The following is a 24,659-nucleotide window of genomic DNA, read 5'->3' as shown; positions in this document are numbered from 1 at the left end:
ACTGTGTAAAGCAGTTAAAACAGTTTCTGCCATACATTATATGACAAAGCATGGATAACATGGTGGACTCCATAAGAAGCCAACAACCTATTGCCTAGAAACTGACATACACAATGTTTTAAAGATACTTCTCAGAGATGTGTCCTGGAAGTTCTTGTGGCTTATACTTAACTGGAGTAATTTGTTTCATAAGAAAATTGCACCCCTCTATCCCAGTACACCAAATCATAATGACTATATCACCATTTGAAAAATAAACTAGCTTTCATCCACTGGGTATTTATAAATGCACTCCGAACACGATTAGAGAGGTATTATCAAAAGTGTGTTTAAAATGCTCGTAGAAATTCTTTTTGAGAACATAGCACATACTTGCTTCAGAATCGAATACTTTTTTTTCACTTTGTTTTTAGAACAAGTGGGACTTACTGAGTTCTCTAAGTCTTTTGTCTCTGGCAAGAGGCACATTGTATATTTCCACCCACTGGCTTTTAATGACACACAGAGAACAATGATTCACCCCAGTCAACATTTTAATATTATTGAAATATCTCCTTTAGTCCCCAGCACAATTTTCAAAACATGTTTGTCGATGAGAACAAAGGGCATCAAACTGTCTTTGCTTAATCATTTTCTGTTTCTCTTCCTCTGCCCAAATTTCCTCTGATCTATAGCTTGCCAGCCAGCAAGAAGACATATGGCATTCCTAGTTAATTAATCAAACTCAATCTATTGTCATTTAGTAATATCCACCACTGGTTAGACTGGCCATATTTGAGCCTAATTAGTTGGTCTTCCCTGGCTTCAATTGTACTTTCGCTATGTGTGAAAGGTGACATTAAATAAATCTCACCCCAAGATTTTCACTTAATCTAATGAATCTTGGTCTCATTTGGAAATAATTCATGTCATTCTCAAGGCACTGTGAGTATATATGATAAGGAGCAGGATGATTCAGAATGGCGCTGACCAGTGGGCCCTGCCTCTTTGATGTCCAGCCTTTGAAACTGGAAGCAAGTCAGAAAGAGGGTTTCAAAAGGAGTACAGCAAACTCAGTTTTCTTAATTTAGCCACTCAGCACCAGAGGAAATAGTCTTTCTGCCTCCTGCCCTGATCAGCTTATGCCCCAGGCTTAAGGGTTTTTAAATATTTTAACACTTCTCTTTTTGTCTTCCAGTCCTGCAGATTGTTAATAGAAGGCTCAAGTTAACAATTAATTAGCACAATCACACAGGATTGAAGGGGATTTGGACTAGTCTGAAAGGAAAGCAGCTGGAAGCAAGAAAAACATGTGAAAACTAGACTGTGGTGTGGCCACTGCATTTCTCTTCCGTGGGCCTTTGATTCTATCTTTGTGACAGAGCCTTGGCAAGCCAAGGAAAGGTTTGCTCGCTTGCTTGCTCTCTTTTTTTTCCTCTCCTTCCTTCTTGGTAAGATAATTTTTTTTTCTTAATTGGTGAGTGTTTTAGGTCAGCAAAAGAACCAAACTAGAAGTTTAACAGAAGTGAATTTTCTATCAATATATTTTGTAATCCCAAGGAAGTCCCTTTTTTTTTTTCTCCAAGCAAGTCCCTTTTTGTGGCCAAGGATTTTAATCTGAAAATGAAGGAGTGGAATTAGTCTTTGAGGTCGGTTCTGAAAGATATTATTCAAAGCAAGTTGAGCACAAGGACAGATGTGATATATTAATACTCTATGGGGGCCATATTAAATAGGCCATGACAATCTACCAAAGGAAAAAGTAGGCTTTGTTGCCCTTCTTATATGTTGCCATAGACAAAAATAGTCAGGAATATAACGAAGTTGATTAAAGTCTTAGACATATGCCCCAACAGGGTTTGGGAATTTGGCCTACGATTAGTATGGCTTTGTTTCACTAGGTCAAGAGTTAATATTGGCTGTATGGACTATCAATCATTCAGGTAGGCATTCATTCACTAAAATTCATCAGCCTTATTATATGCTGGACTCTCTGACCTGTGCCAGGTGAATCAATCATTGTTGCTAATGCATTTGGTAGTATCTCTCAGTGAAATCTGGATTAGGGTTGTGCTGGCAACTTTCCTGACTCCTCTCTTTCTTTGGGTCTGTGTAACTCTCTACATTGTGAGAATAGCACATCCTAGAATGTATGACAACATTTTGTGCCCAAAACTTTTAGAATTGGAGAGACTTAGAACAAAGAAGAGTTGTTTTTCCATCTTCTTATCTCCCAATACTCTAGAAAAGGCCTAAGGTATTCATTAAATTAATAAATATTTATTAATACAATGTGTCAGTTTCTGTATTGTGTATTATTTGATTAATTTTTATTTTTCATTTGTTAAACTACATTGAGGTATAATTTACATATAATAAATTGTACATACTTTAAGTATAAGGTATGATGAGCTCTGAGATACATATACACATATAGCCCCCAACTTGGACAATACCTAGGCCATTTATTCAACCCATAAAGTCCCCTCATGACTCTATAATTAATTACTACATTTTCACCCCCTTCCACTTCTCTTAAACCCACTAATATAATTTCTATCACTATTGATGATTTCCTATCCTAATGATCCATTATAATGAAATTATAAAACTTGTACTATTTGGTTTTGTTTCTTTAGCTCAATATACTGTCTATGAAATCAAGCTGTTTCATATATCAGCAATTTTTTTTTAAAGATTTTTTATTTGTTTATTTGAGAGAGAGAGAATGAGAGAGAGAGAGCACGAGAGGGAAGAGGGTCAGAGGGAGAAGCAGACTCCCTGCTGAGCAGGGAGCCCGATGCGGGACTCGATCCCAGGACTCCAGGATCATGACCTGAGCCGAAGGCAGTTGCTTAACCAACTGAGCCACCCAGGCGCCCCTCAGCAATTTTTTTATTTTTATTGCTAAGAAGTATTCCACTATATGACTATATCACAGTTTGTCTATTCATCTTTCATAGGCATTTGGATTGTTTATAGTTTAGGGTAATAATAAAGTTATAATTAACATGCATGTATAAACCCTTCTGTGGACATGTATTTTTATTTCTCTGGGATAAGTCCCTAAAGATGGAAAAAACTTAACTTTTTAAGAAATAGATTACAGTTCTTCAGCAATAGTTTTCATTTACACCCTTGACAGCAATAAGATTTTCAGATGTTCCACATCTTCACCAACATTTGATATTAATCTTCTAAATTTTGGTCATTCTAATGTGTGTGATGTGATGCTTATGGTTATAACATGCATTTTTCTAATGACTAGTGTTGTTGAATATCTTTTCATGTCCTCAATAACCACTTATATAATTTATTTTGTGAAGAATCTGTTCACAAAACAGACTTTTGAGTTGTAGGAGTTCTTAATGTATTTTGGACACAAGATCTTTGTGAGATTTATGTAATTGCAAATATTTTCTAATTTGTGTCTTACCCTTCTATTTTCCTTTTTAAAATTTATTTATTTATTTTATTTATTTATTTTTTGCCATTCTATATTTTTAATGATCTTTTGATGAGTAGGAGATTTTACTTGTGACAAAGTCCAATTTTTAAGTTTTTCTTTGATGTTTAGTGCATTTATTAGCTATCTATACCTGCCTTTATCAAGATTGCAGACTTTTTTTTTCTTTTAGAATCTTTATACTTGTAGCTTTATCTCCATGTGTATGATTCATCTTGAATTAATTTTCATAGAGGTTAAAGGTCTTGTTTTCCTTGGTAGATATTCAGTTGTTGTATCACCATGTGTTGAAGAGATTTTTTTTTTCTCCACTGAATTGTTTTGACGCTCCTGTCAAAATTAATTCATCATATATATGTGGGTCTCTTACCAGACTCTTAATGTTGTTTCATTGATCAAAATCATTTTGGCTATGCTAGGTCCTTTGAATTTCCATATTTAAACAAAGTCCACTGACATATATTTATTGTATACTCTTTGCTGTGTAAGTAATGCCATGTTTTGCCTCGCTGATATTTGCGCACACACATATATGTATTGTTATAACATGACATAAATACATATAAGCAAAATAATCCTAGAATCAGCCAGAAAAACATGACATCTTACTTACAGAGAAAAGAGTATTTGAATTATAAGACCAACTTTTTATCAGAAATATAAAAGAAGAGAAAATAATAGAATTACAACTTTAAAACACTGAAAGAAAAAAATCAACTCAGAATTCTATAACCAGGAAAAATATCATTCATTTTATGAGTGGAATACTTTAGTTGTCAGATAAACAAAAGCTGAGAGAATTTGTCACCAACACACTCGCACTGCCAGAGATAGTTGAGAACATTCTTCAAACTGTAAGAAGTGATACCACGTGGGAAATCAAATATACAGGAAATAATGAAAAACACAAGAAACAATAAATCAGTGGACTAATATTAAAATCTGGTATTTTATTCTCCTCTTTATTTCCTTAAGAGAGAAATTACGAATTTTTACAGTGCCAAGCTTAACAAAGCCTGTTAGTCCTTTCTTGGGTTAAAGGAAGTACCTCCATTGGACTGTGAGGCAGGCTTAGTATGTGTTCTACTCCCCTGCAGCCCTTTCAATACCAGCCGTGGTTCCAGATACCGGGAAGTTCTGGAACATCTTGAGATCCTATCTATACTGAAAATCCATTTGTATCATGAAGACTTTCCAAATGTGTTGCATTTGGTATGATGGCATTGTAAAAAACAAGAAATCTCTAATAAAATGTTTGCCTCATAAGAGTCAACTTTTCTGCTTACAGAGTTTATATTCGTCATTTCTTCCTTAAGCTATGCCCTTACCAGACACCAGGCACTCCTGTATATCCAATCTGGCCCATGAATCTAGATAAATAGTCATTCAACTTTATCAACTAAGAAGGCAGGTCATTATTTTCAGTGAAGATAACTCAACCAATCTAATGTCTGTAGCACCAACAGCTATTCCAGATTATACACGAAGGCTTAGTTATGAATGGGCACTACAGAGAGGACTCCCCAGTTGCACTGGTGATGATATAACTATGGGTGAATGCTTTTTTGTTTTTCTTCAGGTGAATGCTTTTTTTAAAGGAAGATATCCTAAAATGATAGACACAGATGACAAAAATGTGGATAGAGAGTTAATAGTGGATTATTATGGCTCCTATGTTGACATCAGGGTTTCTTTGGCAATAAAAGAGAGAATGTGTTTACACAGTTGAGGTAGAAAGTGCTTCAGTTTAACTGGTGTTGTGGCTAATATGCTAAGGTGAGGAGGTATTGAGAACCAGAAAGAGTAGCTCATGTCTATCATAGCACAGTGATAAATATTTGGAAGTCAACAACTCCTTTACAGTCTAAGAAAGGAGTCAGTTATTTATATATTGGGAGAAAATATCTCCATGTTGGTGTGTCCAGGGTTATGAAGCACTATTTTCCATCAGATGAGGATGTATTTGAGTAAATACTATTTTGGGGGGAAAAAAACAGAGGATATACTGAGTATTCCTAAAAAGGTCTGATTTTTTTTTGAAGAATTTTGCTCCAGCATCTATGAAAGAGCTGAAAAAGTTGGCACTAGAAGTTTTAACTTCATATTTTTTTTTCTTACATAAAACTGATATTTAAAAATGGTGTGAACTATTTTTGAAGGGCTTTCTCAACTCAGGAAACTGCTACCTCACCTGGTCCCTGAATTCAAGGTCTATGTAACATGCTAGAGATCTGAGAACCAAACATACTTTTCTTTCATTGTTGTCTGATGGTTGGCTTTTGCATGGCTGTGTAGAGCAGGAACCTCAAACCCCAGCTGCTGCCAAGTTTGGGCAGGGTTAAGCTCTTTAAGACCATTTTCCCAGCACAGTATTAACTGTGGACACTTGATATGAGTGTCGATTTTAGTAGTTCCTACAAAGTTTCTCTTTAAAATTAAGCTTCAACACCAGCATGATTTGTATAGCAACTTAGGTCTGTGTAAGAACTCAAGGGCACCTTACATGATAAATGTGCTTAAATTTTTCTTCCATATTTTCTCCTCTAGGCAAAGTTATTGTTCTAGCTTTCAAATAAATTGATTTATTGGTTGGATCCAGGTAGAATTTTACTTCCTTCTCTTAGATCTGAAATGCTTTGACGGGTTCTTTGGGAAACGGATGGGCAATCTCCTATAATGTTGTGAATATATCTTGAGACAGCCAGATTTTTGACAAGAAGCTTTTTTATTACCTCTCACATTAACTGGTGGAAACTTTCTGAAAAGACACCAGGCTGAGTACTCTCACAAAACAGCTTCTCACACCAGTAGCCCCGTGATCAGTGTAATCCAGAAGGATGCATGGAGATCTAAACAACCTTAGCAAAAGTTCCCCTTCGGAAATATTGTAAAAGATATCTTTACTCATTGAAGATATGCCTTCAATCTTGTAACTGTGGCCATTTCTCAGGAGTCATTATAAATCATGAAGAATCCCTGGCTAACTAGGGTATAAAATTGGATTTCACAGCCACATGAATAACCAAGACCTCCTAACACTAGGTTATGTAAATAGTTACACTAATTCTTGGATTTCACTTGAGTGGACTGAAAAGGAATACTGTCTCAAGGCTTACTTGAGTTTTAGAATCCACACACTGCATCACTGAATCTTACTCCATGCAGAGGTTGATAGTCTAAGTCGATCTGCAGATATTCTGGAAAATGCAATCTGACATGAGACACTTGCAATGTTGGCAAGAATTTTATGCTCATGTGCCATGGATGTTGTATTAAAAGACAATCTGTTATTTCCGTGACACATATTCATGTGTAATCTGAGCCTTTTCTTGGAGCAATACAAAAGACAAACATGTTGCTATCAACATTCAAAATTGTAGGAAGAAAATCTTTCATTGAACCATTTTTTAAACTGTTGCTGGAGCTTTATTTTATTTTATTTTTTAGAGTAGTTTTAGGTTCACAGAAAAATTGACCAGAAAGTGGAGGGAGTTCCCTTATGCCCCCTGGTCTTTATGAACTTTTAAAAAGGTAACTTCTATTTTTAAATATTTTAAGATTCACAAAAGTAAAAAGAGTTCCCATGTACCTTTCATCCAGCTTCTCCTAATGATAATATCTTACAGGACCATAACAACAGTACATTATTAAAACCAGGAAATTGGTGTTGGTACAATATTATTAATTCAGGTATAGATCTCAAGCCACTCATTTTTGCATGCACTTTTTTTTAAAATTTTGGTGTATAGTTTCATGAAACTGTATTGTACATAGATTCAAATCACCTTCAACATGGTCAAGATAGAGAGCTATTCCATCACCACACACACACACACACACACACACACACACACACACACACACCTTTATATTAACCCTTAATAGTCACAATGTTTTCTGAAATTTAAAGCTTGGCAACCACTACTCTCTTCTCCCTCACTATAATTTTGTGATTTTGAGAATGCTGTATAAATGGAAACATAAAATAAAAAACCCTTTGAGATGTGCTTTTTGCGCTCAGTATAATATCCTTGAGATCCATCCCAAACTACTGTCTATATCAGTTTTTCCTTTTTATTACTGAGTAGCATTTCATGGCATAGATGTGCCATAATTTGTTCATTTATTCACCCATTAAAGAATATTTGGATAATTTCTAGTTTTGGCAATTACAAACAATGCTACTATAAATATTCATGCACATATTTTTGTGTGTAAATCTAATTTTTATTTCTTTAAAATAAATACCCAGGAATGTGATTCCCAGGGTTAGATGCTAAGTGTATGTTCAGTTTTTTTTAAGAAATTGCCTATTTTCGAGGTTGGCTGTACCAGTTTATACTCCCACCAGTTATATATGAGTGATGCAATTTCTTGCCAGTAGTTGATGCTTTTTTATTTCACTTTTTATTCAAAATTTTATTTTGGCCATTCCATCAAGAGGATATTGGTATCTTATTGGAGTTTCAAACTGCATTTCCCTAATAGCTAATGATGTTGAATACATTTCCATGTACTTATTTTGCCATCTTGCATATCTTCTTTGTGAAGTGTATCTTTTGCCATAATCTAATTGAATTTTTTTCTTGTTTTTGTGTTTAGAAAAGTTTTTAAATATGTTATAAATACAAGTACTTTGTCCCATACATAATCTGTAAATATTTTCTTCTACTCTCTGTGTTGTTGTTTTGACAAAACATCAATAAGCCACCCAAAATTCTGACCCCCAAATTTCTATCTCTAGCTAAGACCTCAATGCCCAATTCTAGATTCACTTTACAATTTCTGGCTTTTATTCCCACTTGTACATCCTGGAGACATGTCAATTCAACATGCTCAAAATGAACTCGCCTTTTCCCACAAACCCATCTAGGTGGAAGGCAATGCTGCCTTTCCAGTTGACTGGCCAAAGTAGTTTTGGCATTCTTAACTCCTTCTATTCCTTCACATCCCATGTACAGTCTGCCAGAAATCCTGTTCAATCCAACTTCAAAACAGAGCCATACACTTTCTCAACGCCTCCATGGCCCCACCACTATCATCTTTCAACTGGATTACTATGACAGCCTCCTAACTAGTCTCCCTGATTTTATCCTTGCTCCCCTACAGTCTGTTCTCAATCAACCGCCTTGAATAATCGAAAATTGTAAATTGAATCATGCCCTTCTTGGCTCCAAACCCTCTAAAGCTGCTGATTTCACTGAGTAAAAGCCAGAGTCCTTACGATGGCTAACAAAGCTTCACCTGACTTGATTCCTGCCATTCCTCCACCTTGCCCACAATCTATGCCAGCCAAGGTGCCCTTGCTTTTCAGAATATTCAAAACACATTCTAGTCTTTTGGCCTTTGCTGGCTCTTCCCTCAGCCTATAACTCTCTTCCTCCATAACTTCATGTGACCAACTTCTTCATGAATTTCAAGTCTACCCAAATGTCATTGTGGCCCACCCTGAATATTCCAATTAAAATCACAACCCGCTTTGACACACAAGACTTCCCCTCCATCTTACTTTACTTTTCCTTTTTCTATATAACTTGCTACTTTCTAACATACCAAATATTTTATTTATTTATTATATTCTTATTTATCTTCTGTTTTCCCTCAGTTGTAAGCTTTATGAAAACAGGGATTTTTGTCTACTTTGATTAAACTCAAGCACTCAGAAAGGTATCTGGCATGGAGTAGATAGATGCTTAATATGTATTTGATTGGATGACCTTGGGCAAATTGACAGCTCTGTAAACTCAGTTTACCAACTTTGAACAGATTAGAAAAGGAAAAGCAACATCACCATCATTATCATCATCAACACCACCACTTTGTTGTTTTTTTATCATATTATATTAATCACCATATATTACATCATTAGTTTTTGATGTAGTGTTCCATGATTCATTGTTTGCATATAACACCCAGTGCTCCATGCAGAATGTGCCCTCCAGGCTAACCCATCCTCCCACCCCCCTCCCCTCTAGAACCCTCAGTTTGTTATTCAGAGTCCATAGTCTCTCATGGTTCATCTCCCCATCCGATTCCCCCCCTTCATTCTTCCAATCCTGCTATCTTCTTCTTCTTTTTTTTTTTTAACATAGAGTGTATTATTTGTTTCAGAAGTACAGATCTGTGATTCAACAGTCTTGCACAATTCACAGCACTCACCATAGCATATACCTTCCCCAATGTCTATCACCCAGCCACCCCATCCCTCCCACCCCCCACCACTCCAGCAACCCTCAGTTTGTTTCCTGAGATTAAGAATTCCTCATATCAATGAGGTCATATGATACATGTCTTTCTCTGATTGACTTATTTCGCTCAGCATAATACCCTCCAGTTCCATCCACGTTGTTGCAAATGACAAGATTTCATTCTTTTTGATGGCTGCATAATATTCCATTGTGTGTGTGTATATATATATATATATATATATATATATATATATATATATACCACATCTTCTTTATCCATTCCTCTGATGATGGACATCTTGGCTCTTTCCACAGTTTTGCTATTGTGGACATTGCTGCTATAAACATTGAGGTGCACATAGCCCTTCAGATCCTTACATTTGTATCTTTGGGTTAAAAACCCAGTAGTGCAATTGCTGGATCATATGGTAGCTCTATTTTCAACTTTTTGAGGAACCTCCATACTGTTTTCCAGAGTGGCTGCACCAGCTTGCTTTCCCACCGACAGTGTAGGAGGGTTCCCCTTTCTCCACATCCCTGCCAACATCTATTGTTTCCTGACTTGTTAACTTTAGCCATTCTGACTGGTGTGAGGTGATATCTCATTGAGATTTTGATTTGGATTTCCCTGAAGCCAAGCAATGTTGAGCACTTTTTCATGTGTCTGTTGCCCATTTGGATATCTTCTTTGGAAAAATGTCTGTTCATATCTTCTACCCATTTCTTAACTGGATCATTTGTTCTTTGGTGTTGAGTTTAAGAAGTTCTTTATAGATTTTGGATACTAGCCACTTATTTGATATGTCATTTGCAAGTATCTTCTCCCATTCTGTCGGTTGTCTTGTTGACTGTTTTGCTGTGCAAAAGCTTTTTATCTTGATGAGGTCCCAATAGTTCGTTTGCCCTTGCTTCCCTTGCCTTTGGTGATATTTCTAGGAAGAGGTTGCTGTGGCTGAGGGTGAAGAGGTTGGTGTCTGTGTTCTCCTTTAGGATTTTGAAGGACTCCTATCTCACATTTAGGTCTTTCAACCATTTGGAGTCTATTTTTGTGTGTGGTGTAAGGAAATGGTCCAGTTTCATTCTTCTGTATGTTGTCTGATTATCCCAACATCATTTTTGAAGAGACTGTCTTTTTTCCGTTGGACATTCTTTCCTGCTTTGTCAAAGATGAGTTGACCATAGAGTTGAGGGTCCATTTCTGGGCTCTCTATTCTGTTCCATTGAGCTATGTGTCTGTTTTTGTGCCAGTACCATATTGTTTGATGATTAAAGCTTTGTAATAGACCTGGAAGTCCGGAATTGTGATGCCGCCAGCTTTGCTTTTCTTTTTCAACATTCCTCTGGCTAATTGAGGTCTTTTCTGGTTCCATACAAATTTTAGGATTATTTGTTCCATTTCTTTGAAAAAAATGGATGGTATTTTGATGGGGATTGCATTGAATGTGTAGACTGCTCTAGGTAGCTTTGACATCTTCACAATATTTGTTCTTCCAATCCATGAGCAAGGAACGTTTTTCCATTTCTTTGTATCTTCCTCAATTTCTTTCATGGGTATTTTATAGTTTTCTGAGTACAGATTCTTTGCCTCTTTGGTTAGACTTATTCCTAGATATCTGATGGTTTTGGGTGCAATTGTAAATGGGATCAACTCCTTAATTTCTCTTTCTTCTGTCTTGTTGTTGGTGTATAGGAATGCCACTGATTTCTGTGCATTTTTATATCCTGCCACTTTACTGAATTCCTGTATGAGTTCTAGCAGTTTTGAGGTGGAGTCTTTTGGGTTTTCCACATAAAGTATCATATCATCTGTGAAGAGTGAGAGTTTGACTTCTTCTTTGCCCGTTTGGATGCCTTTGATTTCTTTTTGTTGTCAGATTGCTGTGGCTAGGACTTCTAATACTATGTTGAATAGCAGTGGTGATAGTGGACATCTCTGCCGCGTTCCTGACCTTAGTGGGAAAGCTCTCAGTTTTTCCCCATTGAGAATGATATTCGCTGTGGGTTTTCCATAGATGGCTTTTATGATATTGAGGTATGTACCCTCTATCCCTACACTCTGAAGAGTTTTGATCAAGAAAGGATGCTGTACTTTGTCAAATGCTTTTTCTGCATCTATTGAGAGGATCATATGATTCTTGTTCTTTCTTTTATTAATGTATTGTATCACATTGATTGATTTGTGGATGTTGAACCAAACTTGCAGCCCAGGGATAAATCCCACTTGGTCATGGTGAAAAGTCCTTTTAATGTACTGTTAGATCCTATTGGCTAGTATTTTGGTGAGAATTTTTGTATCCATGTTTATCAAGGATCTTGGTCTGTAATTCTCCTTTTTGATGGGGTCTTTGTCTGGTTTGGGGATCAAGGTACTGGTGGCCTCATAAAACGAGTTTGGAAGTTTTCCTTCCATTTCTATTTTTTTGGAACAGTTTCAGAAGAATAGGTATTAATTCTTCTTTAAATGTCTGATAGAATTCCCCTGGGAAGCCATCTGGTCCTAGGCTTTTGTTTGTTAGGAGATTTTTGATGACTGCTTCAATTTCCTTAGTGGTTATAGGTCTGTTCAGGTTTTCTCTTTCTTCCTGGTTCAGTTTTGGTAGTTGATACATCTCTAGGAATGCATCCATTTCTTCCAGATTACCTAATTTGTTGGCATAGAGTTGCTCATATTATGTTCTTATAATTGTTTGTATTTCTTTAGTGTTGGTTGTGATCTCTCCTCTTTCATTCATGATTGTTGATTTGGGTCATTTCTCTTTTCTTTTTGATAAGTCTGGCCAGGGTTTTATCAATCTTGTTAATTCTTTCAAAGAACCAGCTCCTGTTTCGTTGATCTCTTCTACTGTTCTTTTGGTTTCTACTTCATTGATTTCTGCTCTGATCTTTATTATTTCTCTTCTCCTGCTGGGTTTAGGCTTTATTTGCTCTTCTCTCTCCTGCTCCTTTAAGTGTAGGGTTAGGTTGTGTATTTGAAATCTTTTGTTTCTTGAGAGAGTCTTGTATTGCTGTATACATTCCTCTTAGGACTGCCTTTGCTGTATCCCAAAGATCTGGAACAGTTGTGTTTTCATTTTCATTTGTTTCCATGAATTTTTTAAATTTTTCTTTAATTTCCTGGTTGACCCATTCATTCTTTAGTAGGATGCTCTTTAGCTTCCATGTATTTGAGTTCTTTCCAACTTTCCTCTTGTGATTGAGTTCTAGTTTCAAAGCACTGTGGGCTGAAAATATGCAGGGAATGATCCTAGTCTTTTGGTACTGTTGAGACCTGATTTGTGACTTAGGATGTGATCTATTCTGGAGAATGTTCCATGGGCACTAGAGAAGAATGTGTATTCTGTTGCTTTGGGGTGGAATGTTCTGAATATATCTGTGAAGTCCATTTGGTCCAGTGTGTCATTTAAAGTTTATTTCCTTGTTGCTCTTTTGCTTAGATGATCTGTCCATTTCAGTGAGGGGGGTGTTAAAGTCCCCACTATTATTATATTGTTGTCAATGTGTTTCTTTGCTTTTGTTATTAATTGTCTTATATAATTGGCTGCTCCCACGTTAGGGGCATAGATATTTACAATTGTTAGATCTTCTTGTTGGATAGCCCCTTTAAGTAGGATATAGTGTCCTTCCTCATCTCTTATTACAGTCTTTGTTTTAAAATCTAATTTGTCTGATATATGGATTTTCACCCTAGCTTTCTTTTGGTGTCCATTAGCATGGTAAATGGTTTTCCACCCCCTCACTTTCAATCTGGGGGGGTCTTTGGGTCTAAAAGGAGTCTCTTGCAGACAGCATTTATCAATGAGTCTTGTTTTTTCATCCAACATGATAGCCTGTGTCTTTTGATTGAGCCACTTAGCCCATTTACATTCAGGGTAACTATTGAAAGATATGAATTTAGTGCCATTGTATTGCCTGTGAGGTTAGTATTACTGTATATTGTCTCTGTTCCTTTCCGATCTATGATGCTTTTAGGCTCTCTCTTTGCTTAGAGGACCCTTTTCAATATTTCTTGGAGGGCTGGTTTTATGTTTGCAAATTCCTTTAGTTTTTGTTTGTCCTGGAAGTTTTTATCTCTCCTTCTATTTTCAATGACTGCCGAGCTGGATATAGTATTCTTGGCTGCATATTTTTCTCATTTAGTGCTCTGAAGATATCATGCCAGTCCTTCCTGGCCTGCCAGGTCTTTGTGGATAGGTCTGTTGCCAATCTAATGTTTCTACCATTGTGGGTTACAGGTCTCTTCTCCTGAATTGCTTTCAGGAATTTCTCTTTGTCTCTGACACTCGTAAGTTTCACTATTAGATGTTGGGGTGTTGACCTATTTTTATTGATTTTGAGAGGGGTTCTCTGTGCCTCCTGGATTTTGATGCCTGTTTCCTTCCTCACATTAGGGAAGTTCTCTGCTATTATTTGCTCCAATATACCTTCTGCCCCTCTCTCTTTCTTCTTCTTCTGGGATCCCAGTTATTCTAATGTTGTTTCGTCTTATTGTATCGCTTATCTCTCAAATTCTGCCCTCGTGATCCTGTAGTTGTTTATCTCTCTTCTTCTCAGCTTCTTTATTTTCCATCACTTGGTCTTCTATATCGCTAATTCTCTCTTCTGCCTCATTTATCCTAGCAGTTAGAGCCCCTATTTTTGATTGCACCTCATTAATAGCCTTTTTGATTTTGACTTGGTTAGATTTTAGTTCTTTTATTTTTCCAGAAAGGGTTTCTCTAATAACTTCCATGCTTTTTTCAAGCCAACTAGTATCTTTAAAATCATCATTCTGAATTCTAGTTCTGACATTGTAGTAGTGTCTGTATTGAGTTGGTCCCTGGTAGTCGGTACTGCCTCTTTTTCTTTTTGTTGAGGTGATTTTTTCCATCTTGTCATTTTGTCCAGAGGAGAATAGATGAATGAGAGAACAAAATGCTAACAGAATACCAACGTTCCCAGAAAATATACTCTAAATAAAGCAGAAAAGACCAGAAACCGGGGGAAAAGAAAGAGAAAGAAAGAAAAAAGAAAAAGAAAAAAAGGAAAAAGAAAAAGATAAAAACAAACAAAAACAGAACAAAACAAAAAAAACAGAATATGATCAAATATGATCAGGCTGGTGCGTAGATCAGTTCCACACACTAGATTTTGGGTGTATTTTGGTCTGTTAGAAGAAAGTGCCTCCCAAAAGTTTAAAGAAAGAAAAACTTATATGTGTACAAAAATAAGGGTTAAGATGATGAAAGGATGGAATATGACTGTAAAGATGAAAATTATAAAAGATTTTATAAAAGGAATTGATAAGAAGTTGTTTGAAAAAATAAAGAAGAGGACTTAAAAAAAAAAGAAAAGAAAAAAAAAGGGAGAGAATGTGATCAGGCAGGAGACTAGAACAAATCCATACACTAGAGATTTAGGGTATATTTTGATCTGTTAGAAGAAAGTGTATCTCAAAATTTTAAAGAGAGAACAACTTATATATATATGCCAAAAATAAGGGTAACTACTATGGACGGATAGACTTGACTCTAAAAATGAAAAATAAAAATGTTTTTTTATAAAAGGGATTGATAAGATATTGGTTGAAAAAGGGAAAAAGAAAAATTCAAAAAAGAAGTTAAAAAAATTAACTTCAGAAGACTAAAGAATCATGGTAAAAAAGCCATGAATTCTATGTGCAGTATTCCCCTAGCGCTGGAGTTCTCCCATTCTCCTTGATCGGTAAACTTGGTCTTGGCTGGCTGTTCTTGCTGATCTGGGGGAGGGGCTTGTTGCCGTGGTTCCAAATGTCTTTGCCGCAGGTGGAATTGCCCCACCCTTGCAGGTCCGGGCTAAGTAATCTGCTCGGGTTTGCTCTCGGCAGCTTTTGTTCCCTGCAAGCTTTCTGTTTGGCTTTGGAGGACAAGACTGAAAATGGCGGCCTCCCAATCTCCGCCCCAGAGAAGCCGAGAACTTAGGGCCCTGCTTCTCAGTGCGCCCCCAGAGAAAAGCAGTCAATCACTCCCGTCTCCCCAGTCTCCGGTCGCCCTCTGTGCTCACCCGGCCTGTGACCGAGCATTTCTATCTCTGGCACCGACCCCGTGTGGATTCTCCAAACCCAGCGGCTTCCTTCCAGAATGTGGTCACTTTTCTGTTCAGAGAGTTGTTGCTACTCTCTTCTTCGATCTCCTGTTGAGTTCGTAGGTGTTCAGAATGGTTTAATCCCTATCCAGCTGAATTCCTGGGACCAGACGAAATCCAGGTCTCCTACTCCCTGTTGGTTTTGTTTTTTTTTTTTACTCCACTCTAAATTAAGTAATTACATTTAACCACTGAAATTCCTATGGTGTATAATTTGAAGACTCTTAGAATTTCATTCAAATTGAAAATAAATAAATAGAATCTGAGGGCCTTTCCTTATAACAAAATGAGGGAATTTTATTGAGAGGATTTTGTGATTTATTTTTATTTCTTATCCTCAGGATCTTCAAGATGCATTTTCTAGTTCATATGTATGTTTAGGTAATTGACATTATTAAAGAAGTGACATATGGTGAGATGCTGCTGTATCCACTTTTAGATCCACCCCAACCATAGCTGAATCTGGTAGATTAAACAGACCTTGATTGATGAAGCCCTCTCTGCCTCCTCTAACTAGGGATAGAAAATGGTTTTAATAAGATACTCCTAATTCTAATAAAACTTCCATTTACATTTTGTAAGTGTATCTTTTCCTCAATATCTTACATGAAAAGCTTAAAACCTTGTTAACTCTAACACACTATGGTGTTTCTGTATTCTTTAACAACATGTTCATTTATTCATAGAGAAATATGTTTCCAGTTCACACAAAGCCTTCTGACAGAAAAAAAGCAAATGTTTCTAATCTTTTTTTAAAAAAAGTGATTCTCTTTAAAAACTTAATTGAACCACCCATACTTTAGCTCCTTGAGTGTGTGTGTTTGAATTAGAGAGCTATATTGCCGTTGACTTCAAGTCTTAAGAGATATTTATAAATATTATTCCGTCTATTTGGTCAGTCCTTGTTTTCATTTTCTATTTACTTGTAAGTTTTACCATAGTAAGAAAAAGTCACTAACATAATACATGAACTGAATACACACTATTCTTTTGATACCAGAGTTGGTTTCTTTTCCAGAAACCACAGTCAATACTTAATAAGTATTTCTGATGACTGAAAACCAAATTAATTTAATTAGCATTCTCTACTCTTGTTGCCATGCCTACCAATGAAACAGAAATTTTCCCATTAAGATACAGTAAAACATCAATTAACTAAACGTAATTAATCAGAGCATTCAATTTATAAAATTTATTTTTAATTCATCATAAATTTCATAACAATGAAGAAAACCACATGATATTGATTATTTTTTAAAATCCTATCACTTTTAGGTTATTTTCTGACATTAGTGCATATTTATCCTTATCTCTCATATTTCTTCCTTAATAGGTACTGTTGTAAGGATTGGAGTGATGGCCTGTGCCCTGGGAAATACTCAGTTATCAAAATTCAATTCTGTTTTAAAACTCAAATTCACACTACTGTTTTACTAAGCTGTTAACATAAGTCTTTTAGAAAGATCTTCATGGACAAATGTTAATGAGTAGGCAACCAACTAAATATACATTCAGAACATTGAGTTCCTTAACTTTCTTTTCTATTGGAATTCAAGAATTTTATTCTGAAAAAATGTAAAGTATAAAGAAGAAGGAAAAATGGTCTATGTAAAGGGAATCCTATTTTGCTAAATACCTAAGAAGTGATGGTCATTGTCCTAGGTACATTAAATAGGCCTAGAACCTCAAGTTCCTCTCAATATATATGTAAGCTTTCTGAAGGAAAGAATGTATATCTGGCAAAAGAAACGTTTCAGAGGAAACTAATTATGATGAAAGGTGATTTCCCTAAAGCCTTATTTCAAACTTTATAATTTCACTCTTTTGGTTCCTCCCTTCCCTTTTTTTATTCTTCTAGGCAAAGGTAAAAAGAGGTATACAATCTATTTTATCTTTTCCACATGTGATGAAGATTTGATATTTTGAATCATTTCCCATCTTTTTTGGGGGAGATTGTGCTCTTCTAATAAAAATGAAACTTTTTTTAGTGCTTTCACTCAAAGGACCTTCAGACGTCAACTTGATGTATTCGTATAAAGTGTAACCATGTTGAAGTGTTTTCCTAACATAATTGTGTTTGCAGGCCTTGGTACAGAAGTGCCCTTGGTATTACTATAGCAACATGAAGGTTTATGCTCTTAACTGTATACGTATGTGATTGTGTTTCTATATTTTCATGGCTAACCGGAATGAACATGCATAACTATCTACAAAGTTCAGCTTTGCAGGGTATGTAAGTTTGAAGATAGGGATTTATATAGTGTTAAATACCTCACCTTAAAGATGAAGAAATGGGGTGCCTGGGTGGCTCAGTTGTTAAGCATCTGCCTTCGGCTCAGGTTATGATCCCAGGGTCCTGGGATCAAGCCCTGCATTGGGCTCCCTGCTCTATGGGAAGCCTGCTTCTCCCTCTCCCACTCCCCCTGCTTGTGTTCCAGCTCTCACTGTGTCTCTCTCTATCAAATAACTAAATAAAATCTTAAAAAAAAAAAGATGAAGAAATGGACAACCATAGAAGAAAAGCAATCTCACTAAAGTTATTTCTCAAGCCCAGGATGTGGCAAGAATCCTGAATCACAAGGAAAAAGTGTGCATTGTAAAATAATTATGAATATAGAGTGCTACATTTCTAAAACATGTATTTCATGGACAGGATTATTATGTAAATCTATATTATGTGTATATTGGTATGTTCTGTAAATATGCATTTGTTTTCAAGCAATGTCAGGATATGTGATGATCTGGATATTCACAGGGAAGGTAAAATGTGGCTTCCAGGTTGCTAGTGCCCTCTGTTCAGTGCTTTCAGAGTGGTAGTTTATCTGAAATGAAGTGAATACTTATCTCCTGAATGCATCCTATTGATTCACAAGCTGGTTCATATGAGCTGGTTCTATTTTTGATAGGTTTCCCTATATATCCTAACTGTTCTCCCGTGTGGAACTTGGAAGAGAGAGAGAGAGAGAGATCTGGAAGTGCCAGGTTTTCTAGATCAGGGTTGCCAAAACCTTAAGGTGGAACGTACAGTCAAGAGCTTGTCCCATGCAGAGTCACCCAAACCTAATCCACTGGGTTCTGTGTTGCCCACAGTAAAAGTCCTGAATCCTCATAACTTGTCCTGTTTTTTTTTTCCCTCTGCCTTATATCCTTCCCTTTAGACTTAGAGTGTTTTGATTCACATACATTCCCCCAAAGCATTCTGATTCATTCCTGGATCAATGCTTAGTACTCTGTTGCTTTCCCTTTTGCCCTGAGTGTCAAGGCTTCTAACAACCCTGGGTCTAAATGGACAATCAGAAATTCCTATAGTTGAAAGTGTCCCATACTAGTTTTTTCCTCTTCCTTCTTCAAAACTTATGTTTTATCCCAGCTTCTCAGACACTGTTCTCCAAAGAGCTGGTAAACTAGGATGGTAACATTTTTTTGTACAGCTTAATGATGCTGTCCCAGATTCTTTGAGTTCTAAAGCTGCCATTTTGGGGGCACCTGCATTTTCCTAGATGCTTTCATTATGTCATTTTACTTATTCCTCTTGACAACCCTACAAGTTAGCTGTTATTATTGCCATCGTTTTCACCCATTATTGCAAAGGGAAAAATTGAAGGTCAAAGAGGTTAAGTATCTTGCTATAGACTATACAATTAATAAGCATAGAGTCAGGATTTGAACTCAGAGCTGTCTGACTCCAGGCACCATGTTTTCCTCTTTTTTACCATGTATTCTGCCTTTATTCAACTAAAAAACTCTTTAGATGCCTGTAATTTAAGGAATGACCAACATTGGGATCCTAGGTGAAGGAGGAAATCCAGTAAGGGAGATATTTTGATTCTGGGGCACTCTGTGCAAATCCAACAGGAGTTTGGACAACTTTATATGTGTAAACATTTTGGCACCTGCCTTGAGATTATGAGCCTATTTCTTTGGCATCAAACGCTCATGCCCACTAAAGAGTAAAGTTCATTCCTTCCATGGTATCTGCTCGGTGTTTTATCAGCAGGCACAGGACATTTTGACGCTTCCATGTTTTGATGTGATTGCTTTAATGTCAAGGACATTGTGATGAGGCTGTTTGACCCAGCTATGAGAACATTTTGATCCAGCTTCAAGATCACCTTTTAAAAATATTGGTAGTAAAAAAAAAATGGTAGTAATGTACACTCAGGACTAATTCATATTCTATTCTACTTATTTCTTAAATTAGTTTTTTAAATTAGACAAAAAGCGAAGTTTCTGTCACCAGTTCCCTAGGACATATTACTTGGCTGTGGCTCTGTGGGCTAGAAAATCTGTATGCTTTCCAGTCCCAGGTTACTAAAGAAATGATGTGGTCTCCCAGTTTTAGATGGCAGTAGAAAGATGTTTTCTTGCCTCTCCTTGCTGAAGCCAACTAAAAGCAACCAGAAGAACAGAAGACAAAGAAAGAAATCTCTTCTTTATTAAAAATATGAAGCACCCCTAACCGCACACAGACAAATGAAGCTGAACAGCTATGTGATTCAGAGTGAGAAGACACACCACCTGCCACTACAGATTTGGGCCTGAAGCTCTGACCTCATCGGGGGCAACAGGGAGGCTGTGAGAATATCCCTGAACTCTGCTTGACAACTCAGAGGGTAGGAGAGATGAAGATATGGCATCGTTGCAAGAGGAAGGCTGACAGTGTGGCAAGAGAGTGGAGAAATGGAAGGTGCCATGCCTCTGGTCAAGGCTGGTCACACGTGTGACTTGAATCTAAGCTGGGAAGACTACCTGCCCTGAGCAGAATCAAACTTCCTGGTGGAGAATGTTCATGAGAAAGTGTCTGGGAAAAAAGACCAATGGACCAGAGTCCAAGCTGCTGGTACCCTCTGGTTGCTTTCAAATCTACTTTCCTGGAAATAGCTATTCCAGGAAGAACACCTCATTCAAACGTGAGAAGCAACAATGTAGAACAAAACAAAATGAAACAAAAGAAGTGTAGGACTTAAGGAAAAATATTTCAAGAAAAAAACGAGAAAAATAATACGCAGAGATAAACCATGAGAGACTTTTAAGCCTAGGAAACAAACTGAGGGTTGCTGGAGGGGAAGTGGGTGGGCGGATGGGGTAACTGGGTGATGGGCATTAAGGAGGGCACTTGATGTGAGGAGCACTGGGTGTTATATACAAGTGGTGAATAACTGAACATCTGATGAATAACTACATCTGAAACTAATGATGTACTATATGTTGGCTAATTGAATTTAAATAAAAAAAGACAAAGATGCACATTGGCATTATTGAAATGATTAAAATTTTTCAATAAGTAGTTCTCCATGAAATGAGATAAATTAATTACATCTTCTCTAAAACGAGAGTTCATTGAAAGGCTCAAAGAAGTAATAATAACAGAAGAAGATTAAGTATGACCTTTGCAGATCTCAGAAGCTATTTGTATAAAATAGGAATTATTAGTTCCAGAAGATTTGTTAAAACTTATCCATAAAACTTCTTAACAACATGGCGCCTTTCTGTCATGTGGCAGAAGCTTTGTTTTTGTTTGCCACCTGATCCATTCTGATTGTCCAGGATTTCTTGCACTAATTATAAGAACTACTTTGGCTGCCTCTCCTATCTTTTGATATATACTGATTCTGGTGTTACTCACTTAGTGCTATATATTTCATAATTTTCATAGTCATTTCTTATTTAACTCATGGATTATTTAGCAGGTGAGGATTTTTAAAAAGACAGATGCATTGAGAATTTTTTCAATTTCTTTTTATTTCTGATTTCTAAATGTATTTTATCATGCTTAGATAATGGGGCCCATGTCATACTGGATTCTTTGCTGTTAAGGATATTTTTATGGCCTATATGGATATTCTTTCTCATGCTCTTTGTGTGCTTCGGTGGTGGGGGGATATGGAGATTGGTGGCATGCATCTCTCTCTCTCTCTCTCTCTCTCTCTCTGTCTGTCCCTTTCTTTCTCTCTTTCTTTCTCTCTCCACCTTCCCCTCTCCCTTTCTTTCCCAGCCTTCAGGAAGTCTAGTTAGAAGTTACACCTGGCTTTAGCTGTGATATAAAGAAGGAGAAGGGCCAGCCCTGTGATTTGGAAGCAGCAGGAGAGCAATCTGAGGGTACAGTTACCCTCAGAGGTGATGGTCCCCACCAGGCAAGGCTTGCACCAACGTCATATGGCACAGGGGTGGCTGTGGAGTGGGTGGCAGGACAGCAGGTAGGAGCAGAGAAAGATGAGTCAATGGTCCCTGGGTCCTGGGGCAGACCTTTGGCCAACTTCCAGAAGAAGTGGGGCCACACATTTGAGAGGGACAGATTTCTGTCCAGTTAGGTTAGGAAGGGCCTAGGGTACACTAGTTTAAGAATCAAACAAGAATGTGACCTGATTTTGTAGTTACAGGATGAAGCTCTCTTTCTGTAAGCAAGAGACAAGCCCTCTGTAGCTGTGCCGATTGTGAACTGCTTGACTTGCTTGTCCCCTCTGTGGGTCTTGAGCAAGCCTGCCCCATTTCAGCACAAGGGGACAACTTATTCTGTGTTGGGTTTTTTTTTTTTTCTTGCTTTGCTCCCCTTGCCCTTTTTGGGGGGTAGGAGGAGATTTTGTTTTTCTTTTTTTGCTCCCTGGAAGCAGAAGCAAATGTCCTGAGGTATGTTTTATTTTTTAAAAACATTAGGGCCGAACTTTGCCATAAAATTGGCCCTGGAATCAACAGATTTTTAAAAAAATAAGTTGACATTGACCTAACATCCTTTTCTTAATTAAAAAAAAAAAAATTCCCATGTAGCTGCGCCTGGGTGGCTCAGTCAGTTAAGCATCTGCTTTTAGCTCGGGTCATGATCCCAGGGTCCTGGGATGGAGCCCCACTTCGGGCTCCCTGCTCCGCAAGGAGCCTGCTTCTCCCTCTCCCTCTGCCTGCTGATCCCCCTGCTTGTGCTCTCTGTCTGTCAAATAAATAAAATCTTCTTTAAAAATTCCCATTTAGTTGAGTATATAAAAGAAAAATCTTAGCACAAGTGTTACCAGCACCTTAAACTAGAGACTTGCAGCTTTCCTATTTAGACTGCTGCTCAGCTTTGTCCATCTCAAAACCACTACTGAGAGTGCGAGGACGTGGAGCGAGGGAGGAGAGGGTCTGCAGACACACCCAGGTATCTAGTGTTGAAGATGTTGTGCAGAAATTTTGCACTAGGACCACCTCAAAAATGCCATCCTGTGAGTATACTATTCACATGGTAGTCTATATCGTTTTCTGTAAAAATTCACAGGAATGATATGACAGCCTTCCCACAGATCGATCATTAAATCAATTCTGCCCAATCTTTTGTCTAATTTCTAATGAGTACCATTTTCTGAAGTTGTATCTTACTATATTTTCTTTGAAGATAGAATGCTGATTGATTTTGCTTGTACCAAACTGTAATTGACAATTTGCTGTAAAAGTTATCATGGTTGTCTTTGGTTTTGATTTATGGCTAGATCCAGAATTAATCTTTAGTTCAGAGCTTTACTGCATTTGAACTGAGCTACAGCCCACACCACTGCAGTTTCCTTGGGATGCCTTATTTTAAAGTAAGGTAATCAGGAGCAACCACGTATACATCTAAGTAATGCTGCCACTCTAAAGTATAGTGTGAGAAGACCTTGTGAAAAGCCTGCGAAGAATCTTGAACATGTCTTTCTATTTTCATTGCGATGGCAAAAGTACTTATTATCAGTAAGATTAGGAAGAATAAGGATACCCACAACACTGAAATGCACATCTTGGGAAGGAAGGGGAGCTGCTCAGAGGTAGGGAGGATTCAGGGATGTCTGGTCTGCACACTTTATTTGGTAATATCACAGAGCTTTTACATTTTGAAGCAGCTGCTTTATGTAATTAAGATCAAATGATCACATCAAAATGTCATTGTTGTCAAAATGCCGTGTCAAAATGACCTAGTCAAAATGTCCTCCTGCATGTCAGACTGCTCTGGTTTGGAGACTTCACTATTTTAACCTCGAAATATCACCATATACCTGACAAAGAAAACACTGCCTTAAGTATACCACTTGCTCTTTAGCTTCCCTTCTCATCATTTGCCACTTAATTCACTCCTTGATCCCTAGAAATTTTCCAAGTATCCAGTATAGGTTAACTAATTCTTGACAACAACAACAACGATGATAAAATTAGCAGACCTGAAGCCTGTACCAAATACCAGACACTGTTTTAAGCACTGTACATGCATGAACTCATTTAATCCTGCACAATCCTCATAAGGATTGTCCTAATAAAACCCTGTAGGCTGGGTGGCTTAAACAACAGATATTTTCTCACAGCTCTGGAGGCTGGAAGCCCAAGGTCAAGGTGTCCTCAAGTTTGGTTCCTCTTGCGGCGTCTCTCCTTGGCTCATAGATGGCTGACTCTTGCTGTGTCCCCAAATGACATGTGTCCTCTGTGTGAGCACATCCTTGGTGTCTCTCTCTGTATGTCCTGATCTCCTCTTCTTATATGAATGCCAGTCAAATTGCATTAGGACCCACCCATCTGACCTCATTTAACCTTAATTTCTCTTAATAAAAATAGGAAGCCCTATTCTTATTTTATTTTAAAGGTAAGGAAACTGAGGCAGAAAGAGTTTTGCTTGGTATTTTGCCTAAGATCACAGTTAATAAATAGTGAAACTGAGACTCACACTCTTAAACTCTGACTCCAGAGCCTGGGCTTTCTGCCGCTTTTGAAAGTGTAGTCTACTGTATACTATATTATAATACACACACTCTAAAAAGCAAGTATGGATGATTCCTAGCCTATCTTACCCTGTCGTGTCCCATCTTATGTACACACTAGCTCATTCTTGGTCATTGACAATAGCTAAGCCTAATAAGTGTAGGCAAATTCCATTCTTCAGATTATTGGTAACACTATGGGTTATTTTGAGAGATTGGTATTATGGACTAAACTGT

The 24,659-nt window shown here is 37.2% G+C and overlaps 1 long non-coding RNA gene across 1 annotated transcript in view; it reads left to right on the top strand.

The window, feature by feature from the left end:
• The window catches only part of LOC112835340 (uncharacterized), a 41,589-nt gene that overhangs the window by 9,697 nt on the left and 7,233 nt on the right, over window positions 1–24,659 (top strand). The gene's annotated exons all lie outside the window — the stretch shown is intronic.

This window comes from Callorhinus ursinus, unplaced genomic scaffold, assembly GCF_003265705.2.
Source record: "Callorhinus ursinus isolate GAN/ISIS: 27379988/994484 unplaced genomic scaffold, GSC_fseal_2.0 scaffold2, whole genome shotgun sequence".
Taxonomy (NCBI): Eukaryota; Metazoa; Chordata; class Mammalia; order Carnivora; family Otariidae; genus Callorhinus; species Callorhinus ursinus.
The sequence above is the reverse complement of the archived record's forward strand: the minus strand, read 5'-3'. Positions and strand labels throughout refer to the sequence as shown.